At 47.5% G+C, this 17108-nt stretch overlaps 1 pseudogene; it reads right to left on the bottom strand.

Annotated features, from left to right (window-relative positions):
• Positions 1–1361: 1361 nt before the first annotated feature.
• Positions 1362–15295, bottom strand: LOC123333226 (annotated as a pseudogene).
• Between the last annotated feature and the right edge of the window lie 1813 nt (positions 15296–17108).

The following is a 17108-nucleotide window of genomic DNA, read 5'->3' as shown; positions in this document are numbered from 1 at the left end:
GAAAGAGTAGAGTGAAAAAGTTGGCTTAAAGCTCAACATTCAGAAAATGAGGATCATGACATCTGGTCCCATCATTTCATGGGAAATAAATGGGCAAACAGTGTCAGACTTTATATTTTGGGGCTCCAAAATCACTGCAGATGATGACTGCAGCCATGAAATTAAAAGACACTTACTCCTTGGAAGGAAAGTTATGACCAACCTAGATAGCATATTGAAAAGCAGAGACATTACTTTGCCAACAAAGGTCCATCCAGTCAAAGCTATGGTTTTTCCAGTGGTCATATGTGGATGTGAGACTTGGACTGTGAAGAAAGCTGAGCACTGAAGATTTGATGTTTTTGAAGTGTGGTGTTGGAGAAGACTCTTGAGAGTCCCTTGGACTGCAAGGAGATCCAACCAGTCCTTTTGAAGGAGATCAGCCCTGGGATTTCTTTGGAAGGAATGATGCTAAAGCTGAAACTCCAGTACTTTGGACACCTCATGCAAAGAGTTGACTCATTGGAAAAGACTCTGATGCTGGGAGGGATTGGGGGCAGGAAAAGAAGGGGGTGACAGAGGATGAGATAGCTGGATGGCATTACTGACTCGATGGACATGAGTCTGAGTGAACTCCGGGAGTTGGTGCTGGACAAGGAGGCTTGGCGTGCTGCGATCCATGGGGTCGCAAAGAGTCAGACACGACTGACCAACTGAACTGAACTGAGCTGAAGTAAGACAAATCAGCTAGAGCCAAAGGTGAGTTGATGTTGGAGGAGAGGTCTATAGACCAACACCAGGGGAAGACTCTTCTTGCTGGGACATCACAGCCTGTGGAGGGCGATAGAGGAGCCCCTGCTACTTCTGGATCCCAACAATCCTAACTGACGTTCTCCCATTTCCAACCCGTTGGTATACCTGGCCTCTCATTGCTAGTTCCCCTGCCTCTCCCTTTATTCTGCTTCCAGTGTCATCTTTAGTCCAAAGTAAGTGGTTTCTGATGGGAGGGAAGTTTTGGGGAGAATGGGTACATGTATATGAATGGCTGAGTCCCTTTGGTATTCCCCCTGAAACTATCACAACATTGTTAATCGGCTATACTCCAATACAAATAAAACGTTCTTAGTATGAAAAAAAGTGGCTTCTCCCTGCCTCTCATTCTCTGGTTCCCCCTCCTCTCTTAATCCGGCCTCCAGGCCCCTTCCTTCTATCCCTCATCTTTCACCTACATCCATCCCTTTCTTGCTTTGCTCAACCACAGAAATGCCGAAAACCTAACACCCAGCTTCATTAATGTGTCTCCCTCTCTTTCCTTCGAACAAGGTACCTCTTGCACTTTAGCCCCTCACATGTCCACTGGACCCGCACTGCTCTGGGGGTGGTTAAATCCGGTCCTCCTGCAGACTCTCATAGATCTGGGTGAGCTCCTCCAACTTCCTCTCCAGCTCCCATGCCCACTGCCTCAGGCTTTCGGCTGCTTCTGTCTTTGCACCATCGTGCAAGTGCCCTTCACCAGGAAGCCCACATACACCAGAAGGAACAGCCCTGCAGTGGCCAAACCTGCAATCTGGGCTCTTTCGCTAATTGTTAAAGCTGTGGCTTTGAAACCTGCCTCTATATAGCTGGATGGCTGGGCCTGAGATTCTCCCAGGGCTCATGTAGATGCTTGCATTGGCCGCAGAGCCAGGGTTGGCACTGCCTGTCTCCATGGCATGGATGTGCATTTCAATGCACTGTACAGCTTTTGTGACTTTCTCTGTTGTGGGGATGCTCTTGAGTACCTCTAGGAGAACCTTCCTTCTCTTGATGAGAGTTGACATCATGTGACTGGCTTCGGTTTTCTGCTGATGACCTCTTCACACGTTCGATGATACTGGTGGACACACTGGTCACACAGCTGCTGCTCCCCAGCCCTATCCCAGTGGCCAAGAGCACCACACTGGCCCCATTGTCACGGGTGGCCCAGAGCCAGGCCCAACGATGGTCAGAATACCGGACACAGCACCGGTGCTGTGGGCCATCACTGTTGGAGATGGTGCATCCCTTATGGACCTTCTCAGCCTTGTCTGCGAGCTCATGGAACTTGCCTATGAACTCCTCCAGCTGCTGTTTCACCCGAGGAAACTTATTCAGAAACCTCCTCCTGTCCAGCTGCTCTTTGGGGAGTCTTTCTTGGTCTTCCTCAACCAAGACTCATTTCAATTCATTCAGATATTTGTGTATTTCATCTGCGTCTTCCCTGTAATGATGAAGGTCAAGGGATTAGAAAGGCAGTTTGCTTGTCTGTAAAATTGGCTCCATAATATCTATTCTGCATAAATACAGATATGTTACTATAAATCATTAGAAAAGAATTTTATAAATGTAAAATTTTCTCTTTCAACCTTAAACACGTTTCACACTTTATAGATGCTCCATTTTTAAATAGCTAAACTTAGATAAGTAAACGAGGTCACCTTAGGATACTGGCAACTTAAGAGAGGTATTGGAGAGAATTCCCAGGTGGTCTGGAGGTTTCAACTCTGCACTCCCACTGCTGGCCTTGACTCAATCCCTGGTTGGGGAATGAGGATCCCATAGGCCCTATGGCTCAGCCAAAGAAAAGGTATGTGGTAAAGACGTCTCACAGGTGGGTCAATACCACCACTTTGAAAGAGTTTTTGGAGTGGGAACTCCACAGATAAACAAAGACATGTAGGACTGGAGGAGAAAACCTGCATTCAAAGGCCTCAGTGTGTAGTGAGAAGTCTCCTTGCCCTTTGCCCTTGGCTACTGGGAAGTGGTCCCTAAGCCCCTAGAATTCTGGCTGATAGGAGTGCCCTTGCCTGCCTGGGCCTTTGGTCACTGGTCAGTCTGATAAGGTGATGAGTGACCCAAGGTCTCTGGGTCCCATGGTATCAGTTCTGCCATCTGGTAGAGCTGGACACTGGGGCACGAGTCTGACTTCCAGGAGGGGCTAGAGATGACAGATCAGGGTAATTTGGCTTTTAAGCAAGGTGAGTGTCCCTGATGAGCAGTACTCCATGCATCTTATCACACACCGAATCCACGTCAGTAATGTGTCCTGAGGACAATGGAAGCTTTGTATGTGAAACCTGCCCAGTCTCTATCCTGTGGCTGGTGGGAACTTTTAAATGCTACTATTAATTAAGTACTTACTCTGTGTCAGTCATTATGGGAAGCACTTTACATGCATGATCTCAGTGTCCTCACAGTAAAAATGAAAAGATGAAGAAACTAAAGCAGAGAGTAGTTCAGTAACTTGTCCAAGGTCACATAACCTGCGCCTTCCTTGCAGGTTTCATCTCTTCTCAACCCACGATCATTCACTGTCAGCAAATGACATGGAGGAAACATTCCTGATGGGATCTTGAGAAGGAACACCTCTGGCCCCAACAGTAGGGTCCTGCCTGGAGTAGGCGTTACTCCAGGAGGAAGCTAGCCTGGTGCTGGGGGACATGGGTGACCTTCCTGGTGCACCTGTGCTGGTTACCTGGACAAACTGGCCTCAGCCTTAATTCTCTCCAGGAATTCATTCAACAGGAGTAGCAGTTCCTCTCTGCTCAGTATGTCCCAGAGACATTCAATGACCTCCTCAAAAAGATCTCAATATGTAGATGAAAGAAAAGGGAATAAGATTAGAAGAATTAGTGGTGGGAAATAAATGTTATTGAGTATAAAATAGTTAAAATTCATCTTTCTGAGCAGCAGTCACCTGGGGTGCTCTTGGTGAGGTCACCTAGAGTTATGGATGGACTGTCCCTCCTCCACCCCCCAATTTGTGTTGAAGAGTTAACCCCCTGGTGACCTTTCTGAAGATAGGGCTTGTAAGGAGGTTAGGTGAAATGAGGTCCTACGTGGGATTCCCAGGTAAATTGAGGGCATAGGTGGGATTCCCAGGGAGTTCTAGTAGTAAAGAACCTGCCCGCCAATGCGGGAGATGTAAGAGAGGCAGGTTTGATCCCTGAGTCAGGAAGATCCCTTGAAGGAGGGCATGGCAAGCCACTCCAATATTCTTGTTTGGAGAATCCCACGGATAGAAGAGGCTGGCAGGCTGCAGTCCATGCGGTTGCAAAGAGTTGGACATGACTGAGCAACTGAACACACATATACAAAGAGAAGAGAGAGCAAGTGTGATTTGTTAGTTGCCCCTTCCAGAATAGATGGGCAGTGCCCTATAAATGAATGCTTTCATGTTTGGGCAGTGAAACAAATACTCACGTTAAATGGGATAAAGAATGTAATGACTACAAAGAGCCTCAGATCACTACAGGGTAAGACTACTCCTCAATGAGTTATCAAAATCCCTGAGTGATTTCAGAGATCTGGAGGTTATGGAATTGTAGGTAAGATATTGGTGGCCAGGCTATATATATGTGTGTGGGTGGGACTTGATATCAAATGTGTTTCTTCGTAAATCCACACAAAGAGGCATTATCCTTATCTCACAGAAGAGGCAAGTGAAACTCAGACAGGACAATGGGCAGCCCAAGGCCACAGAGCTGAAAGCTCTGAGGTTCAATCCAAGGTCAAGTGTCAGACATTTCTTGGACAAGACTTTGATTCCTCCTTCCATTTAAAGCTCTTGTGATTTGCTCATTCTACTCTATAGCACACAGTGGGGATTCTTTGCAACTCATTTTTGGTGGTGAGCATGCAGTAGCATATATAGAAGTAGAAATATAATGTTGTACACATGAAACTTAGAAAACATTACAAACTCATGTTACCTAATTTTTAAAAAGACTTTAGGACCCCATGCCATTGAGTAAAACTACCATGTGAGAGGACTCCTGCTTCTGACCACAGACTGTAGGATGGGCAGGGGAGGGGATCCACCAGGTGGAGGAGGGGTGGAGCCAGATGTGATCCTCATCACCCCTCCCCTCCAGGTGGGAGGCGGCAAAGGCCAGACTGGGGTTCAGAGCAGGGTCCACTGACCCTTGCAGAGAGGCTGGGCTGGTGGCTGGGAAGAGCTGGAGGAAACAGCTTCTGTGGTGATGCCCCAGGTCTGGGAGCGGGAGGAGGCTTGGACCAAGGGAGAGAGCAGGAGAAGTCCAATGATGCTGGAGGACCTCCTCTCCCAGGCCTGCCTGGCCGTGGGGACTGCCATCTGCTGTCCATGCTCCGCGTGTGCTCTCCCGGCCTCCGTCCTGAGTCACTTGCTGGGTGGTGGGAGAGGCAGGAAGTCAGCACCTTGGTCATGGCTCCCTGAGGAGAGGGCCGGGAAGGAGGCTGTGGGCAGACGCCAAGGTGAGGGGAATCTCCTGGTCTCTCTTGGAAGCTCAAGGATGCCTATCCATTCTCTTCATGGTTCTTGATTCCTCTGTAGTTTAACTCAGCCTGGAAATACCACCTTCAATTCTGGGTCACAAGTAGGAACCTTCCAGAGAAGAGAGAGCTGACTACCTGAGCAGTGTCCGAAGTTTTCTGAGCTCATGGTGGCTGCAGGGGCTCTCAGAGATCTCCCTTCACTCCTTGTCAGCATCAGGCTGGAAGGAGGTGTGGCCTCACCCTTGGGAAGAGAAAACAGACTGTGAGCTCCACTGTGAGGAGCAGCGGCTGCAGGGAGCAGCGAGGGACAAGTTCTCTGGTGGGTTCCCCCGGGACGGCCACCAGTGCCTCCAGGAACTTAGCCCAGTGCGGTTCTCTGTCTCCTGGGCTCTGCTGGTTGTTAGTTAAGAAAAGTCATTCACCTCCTACGGCTCCTTCCAAGCCAAGTCAGAGTCCTGCTCTCCTGTTGGGGCACAAGGAGAAGGAAATCAGACAGGAGACAGCCATCTGCGAAGTTATAGGAACAATAAAGCCAGAGACTAGAAGAACAGATAGGAGGTGAATACTCTGGAAATGAGGTGAGGTTGGGACACCTGTGTTTTTGAATTGGTAGTAACTAATATTAATAACATTGATCCAGTGTCCTTAACATGCAGGCTCCTGAAACTCACTCAGACTTAGCTGAGTCCAAATTGTCACGCTGGTGCCAGAGTCTGGACTAGACCCTGAGTCTTCTGATGCAAATCACATGTGTGTGATGACTATGCTCTACTCCCTATATATACAAAAAGATTTATTTGTGGATATATGTTCATTGGTAAATGACTCTTCCTTCCAAAATGATGTCTTGCTCCCTATCAAGTCTCTCCTTGATAAAGTTCCTGGTGATACGGCTCCCATAGCCCAGGTCTTCCTTGCTTCTGCAAGAGCCTTTTTCCCCACAAGGGCCTGGAGTCCCACCAGCCCTGCCCCAATTCCTGTATCCCTGCTCTGAGTGGCTGAGACCCCTGCAGCTGTTCTGTCCTCCTTGCTTTCCCCTCCTGAATATTGGACTTGATGGAGTTTCTAATCCTTTATGTAAATAATAGTGCAAAGAATATTCTCCTTGTGTAAAACTTCACCTACATCTGAGACTGTATCCTTAAGCTATATCTAGAAGTAGAATTAAGATCAGATGGCATCAACACCTAAAAAATTTCCATACCTGGAGCCACCATGCCATGCAAAGAAACTGTAGCAATTTATGTTCACACTTATAATATATGAGGGTGTCCATCCTTTCAGACATACCCATTCTCAGTGGTCCTTCTTTTAAAAAAATTCAGATCTTTATAATTAAATCATTTATTTTGGTTCTGCATGTGATTACTTTGCCATGGGAGATGAGGAAGGAAAGCAAGTGTTGATGATGTTTACCTCCTCTTTTTAAGAAAGCAAAAGAGCTTCTATCAACTACTCCTCCTGAGACTTGACTGAAATGATGGTAAAGGTATATATAGGTATAATACCATCTACCGATAAGAGTGCATGGTTTCCATAGTGTAGTGGTTATCATGTTCACCTAACATGCAAAAGGTCCCCGGTTCAGAATCGAGTGGAAACAGTTTCACTTGGGCTTCCCTTGTGGCTCAGTTGCTAAAGAATCCACCTGCCATATAGGAGACGTGGGTTCTATCCCTGGGTTGGGAAGATCCCCTGGAGAAGGGAACGGCTACCCACTCCAGTATTCTGGCCTGGAGAATTCCATGGACTGTGTAATCCAAGGGATCATGAAGAGTCGGACATGACTGACCAACTTTCACTTTGCTCTGCATTATTATTTGCTGTAAAACTTTACCAATGAAAACTCATATTTCATTTCATTAACCTTTGAGATATGCACATTGTATCAGTATTTACAGATAAGGAAGCTGACTCACAGATGTTACCTGACTTGCCCAAGGTCAGAGGTCTTGCCCTTGGTAGACTGGATTCCACCCCACTCACTGGGCTCATCCCACTCACCATAGCCTCCCTCTGCTGCTAAGAAAAACAAGCATGGGAGCAATAGGAGACCAGAGTCTTTCACAAATATTTGAAGACTCACTGGACGGAGAAGTGATAGCTGAGTAAAGAGAAGTACAGTAGAGGGAGAGAAACAGAGAGCGTGTTCACAGGAGAGAATGGTCTCCTGGGCAGAGCCCCAGAGAGAGCAAGATGAGAAGGAGGCCAAGGGGAGAGGAGGGGACAAGCCCACCACCCCCACGTCCCATCCCACATTCACAGCAGCCTTCACCCTGCAGCAGACTTTTAGAAAGTTACTTGAAAATGAGATGCAGGAAAAAAAAAATAGATGATGTATTTGTTTAATTATGGAGGAAGGTAAAGAATATCCACGAGAGATAGATATGGGATCCAGGAGTCAGGAACATCAACCCCATGGGAACTGGAATCCAAGGATCCCAGTTGGGCGCGCAGCAGACCTAGAGAGAAACCAGTCCAGAATGGGATAAGAAGTCCAGAGACTGTGGGGACAGGGGACTCGGTATCACATGAGGCACCGTTGGAAAGAAATGGAGGAAATGCTGAAGATAAACCATGCAAGGGGTGAAAATGAAGCCAGTTAAAAACATCAGGAAAAACGAAAGCTCAGGAGGAGAAGGGGATGACAGAGGATGAGATGGTTGGATGGCATCACCGACTCAAAGGACATGAGTTTGGGTAGGCTCTGGAAGTTGGTGATGGACAGGGAGTCCTGTCGTGCTGCAGTTCATGGGGTTGCAAAGAGTTGGACACAACTGAGCGACTGAACTGAACTGAAGTGAACTGCTGAGAAGCATGTAAAGCTATATGGTACAAGTTAGCTCTTAAAAAATGTATTAAAATATCACCAAAAAATGTAAACTCTTTTGTTTGATTAAAAAAAATCTTAAGTAAATATATCTATGTCCAAGTCCTTTGGAGACTGTTTTAAAACTGAAGTAATATTAATATGTATAATATGATATAACTCACAGGTGTATTATAACTCACAGGTGTATTAACTCACAGGTTTATTAGTGATTCAAAAATCTTAGTTTTATTTCATTTATAGTCATTATAAAATAACCTTTATCTGGAAAAGGTCAGTTTTCATTCCAATCTCAAAGAAAGGCAATGCCAAAGAATGCTCAAACTACTGCACAATTGCACTCATCTCACACGCTAGTAAAGTAATGCTCAAAATTCACCAGGCCAGGCTTCAGCAATATGTGAACCGTGAACTTCCTGATGTTCAAGCTGGTTTTAGAAAAGGCAGAGGAACCAGAGATCAAATTGCCAACATCCACTGGATTATGGAAAAAGCAAGAGAGTTCCAGAAAAACATCTATTTCTGCTTTCTTGACTATGCCAAAACCTTTGACTGTGTGGATCACAAGAAACTGTGGAGAATTCTGAAAGTGATGGGAATACCAGACCACCTGATCTGCCTCTTGAGAAATTGTATGCAGGTCAGGAAGCAACAGTTAGAACTGGACATGGAACAACAGACTAGTTCCAAATAGGAAAAGGAGTATGTCAAGGCTGTATATTGTCACCCTGTTTATTTAACTTATATGTAAAGTACATAATGAGAAACGCTAGACTGAAAGAAACACAAGCTGGAATCAAAATTGCCGGGAGAAATATCAAAAACCTCAGATATGCAGATGACACCACCCTTATGGCAGAAAGTGAAGAGGAACTAAAAAGCCTATTGATGAAAGTGAAAGTGGAGAGTGAAAATTTTGGCTTAAAGCTCAACATTCAGAAAACGAAGATCATGGCATCCGGTCCCACCACTTTATGAGAAATAGATGGGGAAACAGTGGAAACAGTGTCAGACTTTATTTTTCTGGGTTCCAAAATCACTGCAGATGGTGACTGCAGCCATGAAATTAAAAGACGCTTACTCCTTGGAAGGAAAGTTATGACCAACCTAGATAGCATAGTCAAAAGCAGAGACATTACTTTGCCAACAAAGGTCCGTCTAGTCAAGGCTATGGTTTTTCCTGTGGTCATGTTTGGATGTGAGAGTTAGACTGTGAAGAAGGCTGAGAGCCGAAGAATTGATGCTTTTGAACTGTGGTGTTGGAGAAGACTCTTGAGAGTCCCTTGGACTGCAAGGAGATCCAACCAGTCCATTCTGAAGGAGATCAGCCCTGGGATTTCTTTGGAAGGAATGATGCTAAAGCTGAAACTCCAGTACTCTGGCCACCTCATGGGAAGAGTTGACTCATTGGAAAAGACTCTGATGCTGGGAGGGATTGGGAGAAGGAGGAGAAGGGGACAACAGAGGATGAGATGGCTGGATGGCATCACTGACTCTGTGGACTTGAGTCTGAGTGAACTCCGGGAGTTGGTGCTGGACCGGGAGGCCTGGCGTGCTGTGATTCATGGGGTCACAAGGAGTCAGACACAACTGAGCGACTGAACTGATCTGATCTGATCTTAATAAAATAACCTTTATCTTTTAAAATGAAACAGTATTTAAATATGTGAACTAAATGTACTTGTTAATATAAAAATCAAAATACACTTCTAGAACTTGGGAGCCAAAGTACTGAAGGGAGGACGAGGATTAATATCTCCGTTTACAAAGCTGGGAATCAAGAAATAGTAGATCCAGTCGAGAGCATAAGAAACAAAGATGTAAATAAAGTGCTTACAAGTACAAAGCTTCATAACAGAGGATATGCAATTAGTGGAATAATGATATAAGGGGAAGAAGGGGAAAGGTATAATAGAAAGTATAAAAATAAATGAAATCCTTATTTTCCTAATAAGAAGTAAATAAATGCTATCAAATTTAAGTCAAGAAAAACCAAAATGCAATACTTACCACTTATTGGCTGTTGTGGTTGATGACTTCCCACTTTGCACCAGGAACCTTCCCAACTGCTTGGTATGAATTCACTTCCTTTTAGTCCTCACAATGATCCTATAAGAAAGGAAACTGAAGCTCAGAGAGGTGAAGCAATGTACTCAAAGCACACAGCTAGTGCTAGAGCCAGACTCCAAGTCCAGGTTCCTGTCTCCTGGGCACACATTCTCACACTATTGCAGCTCCCAATGTAGTAATATCATTGAAAGACATTGATTAACTATCTAAAGAAGAAGGTTTTCCTTGGGAAGGAATGAGCAGAACCCTCTGTACAAACTGATCTGTTCTAACCATATGCACTTTTAGGACTGGATTGTTTTACTCTAAGACAGCAGCAGTCACTTTATAGCAGTCAGTAACCCAAAGAATGGGGCGGTTTCTAGTGCCACCACCTTAAAGATGATGGAAGAAGCTGAATTAAATGCCAACAAGAAATGTGTGCCTCCTGCTGTGACAACTGTCAGTTAGGAGACATGTCATGTTGATGAAACGTAGTTCTCTAGAAAAGTAGGCATGAAAACAGGGTTAAACCAGAATAATGAGAGTGAACTGTGACCTTAAAGAAATATTGTCTGGCAGCATCTTGCCCACCCACATGTACACCCATGGACTTCCATCAACTCAAAGGAAGGAAGACCCCTTGCAGGGGAGGTGAATTCCAGAGACAGCATCTCTGCTGCTGCAAAGACGAAGATGCTCTTGAAGATGATCAGAGAAGTGGTCATTAGGGGGCACCCACATATACTAATAACAATAAAAGATGATTGCTATGAATGTTTCAATGAGACAGGGTAAGTCTGTGAAAGGCCATGAGTTCATAATAATATTCAAAGGAGAGGACTTTAGAAAAGTGTGGCCAAAAAGAGAGAGAGAAAGGATAAAAAGAATGCTAGTGGTTATGCAGGAGATGCAAGATGAAAGAGACATGGGATCGATGCCTGGGCAGGGAGGATCCCCTGGAGAAAGAAATGCTTGTCCACTCCAGTATTCTTGCCTGGGAAATCTCATGGACAGAGGAGCTGGGAGGGCTACAGTCCATGAGGCTGCAAAGAGTTGGACACAACTGAGCTGGTATCTTTCTTTTGTTTCTATGGTGCAAAGAAGAGTAAATGAAATGGGAAATATTTTGTTGTTAATTGAATTTAATAATAAGAGGAGTCTTGAAGTCTATAGGTATTTTCCTTTGTTTGTTTACACGAATGTTTATAAAGGATTGAGAAAGAAAGAACCCCTGACATCTGGAGGCTGGCCTGGTGTCACAACAGGGTGCTGCTCTTCTCCCATTGGATGTAAAGGCTCTCACAGAACTCCAGCCTCACACAGGGTCACCCTGAGAGCAGGAGCAAAGGAGATAGCAAACACCCGTCACTGCGCCCCCCAACACCACGCCCCCTCGCCTGGCTGAAAAGCAGGACTGCTCCTTCTTACCAATCACACCTTCAGCCTCGGTCTGCTCTCCCCTCTCCATAGATGAGGTACTGAGAGCCCGTTGGTAGTGCTGCCTCCCATTCTCTGCAGCTCCCAATCTAGAGCAGCCCCATTTCCTTAGAGCTTCCCCTAAATACCCTCACCAAGCTCCAAGCCTAGAATCTTTCTTTCTGCACCTTCCTCTGAGATGTTCACAGCTCTCCCTCAGGAAGCATAACCATTAGCTTGTTTTTAAGGAGTGTGCCTGGTGGTGAAGGCTGGAGGCACCATTGCCGGGAGCCAGCATGAGGAACTCCACCCGTGGCAAATGTCATGAGGAAGGAGGCTCGGCATACGCAAAGGTGGGATCGAGCCTCAGGAGTCCCCCTGGAAATTCTCGAGCATCTACCCCCAAAACTAGAGTCTGCCTACTTTACCGCTTTGTGCTCTCACCTACACCTCTGACTTTACGAGGGGCTGTCCCCCACCACTTCTCTTGGAGAAGGAGTTAACTTAGAGCTCCAGTTAATAAAAATTCCTGGGCGTGACAAGAGTGTTTCAACCTACAAACTCCTCTGAAGGTTCTCTAGCCTGCCTGACAGGTCTGTCCGACCACATGTGATTGTTCACAGCCTCCCAACCGTGAGAGGCATGAGATGTTCTAAACTTTCTAAATACAGATTCCTTTGAGCAGTTAGATTATTAGTATAGTATAGTGGGTTGATTAGAAATTATATTGGTGAAGGGTTTTCATTTATTGGGCCAATGTTTGCTGCTAAGTTTCTATATCCCTTATTTACTGTGTCCCTGGGAGTGTATTGATTAATATAATTGGTGTATAGAAATGTAAGTAGTAGCTTTAATGTTTGTAACCTTGGACCCTTGAGTTAATTCTTTTCTTGTTATAGCCCATCACACCTTTGTCCTATAGGAATGCAACTTTATCTAATGCTTTTGGAGGGTGGTGCCTGACTTTAGAATAATCACCTTTAGAGAAAAATAAGTTTTCTGAAGAAAGGGTCATAAAATGTTAATAGGCCTCCTGGCCAGAAGATGATGTAAATCACCTAAACTTTTGCATATGATAAGTTTGCAGGAAGAAAGCCAGGCTTCCATAAGAATCAAGGACTGCTGACCTTGCATGACTCTACCCCTTCCCCCATTATCCTCTATGCACAACTTAAGGTATAAAAACTACTTTGGAAAATAAAGTGCGGGTCTTACTCACCAAAGCTCGGTCTCCCCATGTTGTTCTTTCTCTCACCTTCTGGATGAATTCCCATCTGGAGCATGGAGGCTCACCAAGCCTACTAATAATGCCTGGGCTTCTAAGATCTGACTGAGGAAGCCTTAGTGCCTCCTCTCCTCTCCGAACCTTTTATTGGTTCTCCGTGTAAAGCAAGTTATTCAGCCTCTTTTCTTCACTGAATTTCTTTGCTGAGTTATCCCTATTTAACCACTCTTTATATCTTTAATTCTATCGTATCCTGATCACTGAAGCCATCTCCCCTTCGAATTCCCTGGATCCACCAGGGCTGGACTCTGGCACAGCATCATGTGGGTGGAAGAGAATTCACAAAGGCAGGCCCTCCTTCAAGTATATGGAAGAGGAGAGCTGGCTGGTGCCCTGCCTCCTCCTCTGCCCCAAAGCTGCAGGACCCCAGGAGCCAGGTCAGCCTATTGAAATCATGAAACATGAGAACAGAGTCAAGTCAGAAAGAAGAGGAGGGCTCAGACAGAGGGCCAGCTCCTGGATAACGACAAACAATTGTAAATGCGTTGAACACTGGACTCATACTTCCGTCCTTCCCTCCCATTCTTGGCCTGGTCCTGACCCTTGTCTGGGGCCTCAGCTAGGTGTGGATGCTGATAGTGCTTCCTCTTCTGGATTCCTATCCAGGGCTTCCTCCTCTGTGAGCCTCTGATTGGTCCCTTTCTGGAAAGGCTGTTGGTGGGAGAGGGGAGGACCCTGGAGAAGCCTGGCCCTGCCCAGCTGCATGGCCAGTCATGCATCCCTTCCCTCCTCGTGGGCAGACAGATTCTCACCAACCATCTCCCTCCTGTGCCTGCAGTCACCCTCCCTGGGAAGGGAAAGGGGGCATTAAGAAAGCCCCTGGCCGAGCACCCGGACCCTCCCGACTGCCCCAGCTCCTGTCTTCCTCACACTCTCTGTCTCCACAGGGCCTGCTGCTCGAGACTGACACCTCATTTGGCACAGGCTGCCCCTCCCCACGACACGTGCTTCCCCACTGGCCTCACTGCGTGACGGGTTGCTTGTCCCTGGAGGCCCAGCCCCAAGCCTCCCTGTCACCTTCCCCCAGTTGCTCTCCAGCTCCTCTTGAAGGCCACACTTTCCTGGTCGTAGTCCATTTTTGCTCAGTTTCTCCAGGTCTGAGAACCCTTCCCGCATCATCAGGGGCCCTGTCTCTTCTCTGCTGCTCCTCCTGTCCAGGGCCTCTGGGCACCCTCCATCCTCCTTGGCACAGCCTGGCTAAAATATGAGGGGTGGGACCCCTTATGGGGACATGAAACTACCAGCTTCTCGATGACACAGCACAACCCCAGTTCCCCTGTTAAAATTAGAAATGGAAGGAGAGGAGGAGGGGAGAAGGGGGGAGAGAGGAAGAGAATGGAGAAGAAACTAAAGATCCTAATCAATCAATCTTTCAAAAGGATCCAACGTACACCAGAGATAAAAAAACTCAAGGGACTGAAAGAAACTCAGCAGTGGCCACAAGTCTGCAAAAGACCAGTTTTCATTCCAGTCAGAAAGAAAGGCAATGCCAAAGAATGCTCAAACTACCACACAATTGCACTCATCTCACATGCTAGCAAAGCGATGTTCAAAGTTCTCCAAGCCAGGCTTCAACAGTATGTGAACCATGAACTCCCAGATGCTCAAGTTGGTTTTAGAAAAGGCTATTATACTGATGTCTGTAGAGTTTGGCTTTTTATCTTAATATTGCACCACCGGGATGTATATGGACCTTGTGCAGTGAGCCCTTCTCACTTCTTCCAGCAGGGCCACCTTCCCCACACAGGACCACCCATCACCCACATCCTGAGCAGAGGGCCTGGCAAACACAGGAAGCCAATGCCCTTCGACTCCCCGCTTGGTGTCCTGCCCGTCTCCAGGCCACAGTGTCCCCAGGGCCTGGCACTGAGCCTGGCACTCAGAGTCAGGGTTTTTCAACAAACCTTGATTCCTTGTATCTGAAAAAAAATCCCCTTTTCTCCATCAGCCCTAGCCTAGCACCCTCGGGACAGCTTCAAGGTGGCCAGGTCATAGGAGGAGAGGCTCTGACTCCTTGTCCTCCTCCACCCCATCTGCTTTCTTTAATTTCCTAAAGGCTGAGTACCCGGAGTATACATCTTCTTTCTGGGGTCTCTGATCATGTCTCAGAAGTCCACATCCTGAGCTGAGCCCACCTGAGCAGGTGTGGCCCTCCCTCTGCTCTGTTTAGGGTCCCTCGGCTGGTAGGAAGCCCTCAGACACACCCGCCTTCACATCCAGGCTCTGCCCCTGCTTAACCTGCTGACCTCACCTCTCTGAGCTTCCATTCTTCTTCTGTCAGTTAGTGACAATCATCCTTTTCTCAGACAGTCATCCTGAGGGTGGGTAGATGGGATGGGCGGGGACTTACCCACCTGCTTACTCAGGAACCTTCTTCTGTCCAAGTGTGAACAAGATCCAGTTCACATCTGTGCAGATGCAACTACCAGCTATGCATCTCTGCAATGACCACATACACCCTCTGGGCCCAGATATACTCTAGGAAGCAAAAGTGAAAATCAAAACCCTTATTTCTGAGTTCCTGAGTCAAATAAACATCCTGCCCATCAGGCTGTACCCTGGGCTATTCCCCCTCCTGCTGACACCCTAGAGAAACAAGTCCAGTCCTGACATTCCACGTCCTTCTTGACTCAGTCCACCCTGCCTCGGGCTCCTTGAAGGAAGACCTGCCACCAACACAGCGTGAGACCCTTGGCAAATCACTCCTCCATAATTCCATCTTCTCACCCACCAACCCCACACTCACCAGCCGGCCTGCCTCGTTCACCTTTGTGCCACCAGCACGTGGTACTGTCCAGAACACACAAGTTGCTCAGTGCATACTGTTCACACTCTGCTGTGGAGGGCCATGTTCATGTGGCTTCCAGAATTGGCTCACACAGGTTCTTCTGCCAGGGACACCTGCTGCACCCAACTGGGACAAATCTTTCTGCAAAGCCTGAATCTGGCATCACCTCCTCTGAGAAGCTCTCTGTGACCTCGCCTGCAGAGCCCACTGTTTCCTGCTCTGCGCCCATGGTACCTGGAAGAGGGGCCTCACGTCACCCCTCAGCCACTCTAAGCCCCACCTCCACCCCTTATGATCAGATCCCTCTGGATTTAGCCCTGCTGGCAGGGACGGAACTCACGCCTTTAGTCCCGGTGGCCCACAGGAGGAGGCCCAGCCTTGGTGGTCACTGCCATAAGGTGGATGCAGAAGTTCGTGGGAAGGGCTGAGAGCACGCTGCCCTGTGCTACCTCGGATTATCTCCATCTGACAACAGATTTTTTTCTCTCCAAATGGAGGACTTTTATCAGAAAACCAGTGTCCTGGCAACTCAGAGACATCTGCAACGGAGAGCTGGCCCTGTCTCCTGCTTGGGTTCCTGAGCAAAGAGCCTCTGTGGACGGGGCTGAGCAAGTGCCAGGTGCTGTGCTCACACTGTCCATGCCTTTCTTGTTGAATCTCACATCAGCTCTAGGAGTGCTGGCTCCGTTTCACAGATGAAGAAATGGAGGTCGAGTTCCCACAGTCTGAGAGTTCTGCATCAGGACTACTGGTGAACATCTCGGTTTGCCTCAAGCAGAAGAGACGGCAGTGGCCCTGGATGCCCCATGGAGGCCCACCTGCACCCCCTCAGGGCTGCTTCACCCCAGGAAATGCCCCTAGGCCATTATGGTCCCCTCCATCCAGGTTTGAGGGAGGGACAGGAGATTATTCCATGAGGATAGCCAACCATAGTTTGTTCTTAAAGCCAACTGTTATGTATCTGTTGCATTTTGCAGGTAAGGGAGCTGAGAGGAGGGGAGAGGTGGGGGTGTTCTTCTAGGAACTCAGGGACTTGTGTTTGGTGGGAGAGTGTCAGCAGCTCACATCCTGCAAACATCCATTTGACATTCTGTCCCCAGTGCTCACAGCTCAGGCCAGAACACACCCCCCAGAGCCCAGACACAGGGGAGTCAAGGGGCAAACAGGCCGCTTCCCTGCCCACTGACCTGCACAAGCCCGCTCCTGAGCTTGCAGGAGCTGCCGGGACTCAAGGATGCCTCCTTTCCAGAGCTTGGGGTCCTCTGGGGACAGCCAGCTCTGGGTGTCACCCCTACAGAAGGGATACAGGGAGGAACAGTGGGAGGCAGGAGCTTTCCTGGAGGGAAAATCCAAGCACAGTCATCCCTCCCACCTGCTTACTTTAAACCTCAGGCAGAAACTGAGGGGCAGGGAAAGCCATGTGGACCTCCCCGGGGGAAAACTGCCAGCATGAGGGTGCCCAGGCCCCATTTCCTAAGTGCCCT

Source organism: Bubalus bubalis, chromosome 4 (genome assembly GCF_019923935.1).
Source record: "Bubalus bubalis isolate 160015118507 breed Murrah chromosome 4, NDDB_SH_1, whole genome shotgun sequence".
In the NCBI taxonomy this organism is placed as follows: domain Eukaryota; kingdom Metazoa; phylum Chordata; class Mammalia; order Artiodactyla; family Bovidae; genus Bubalus; species Bubalus bubalis.
Note: the sequence above shows the minus strand (reverse complement) of the source record. Positions and strands in the feature narration are given on the sequence as shown.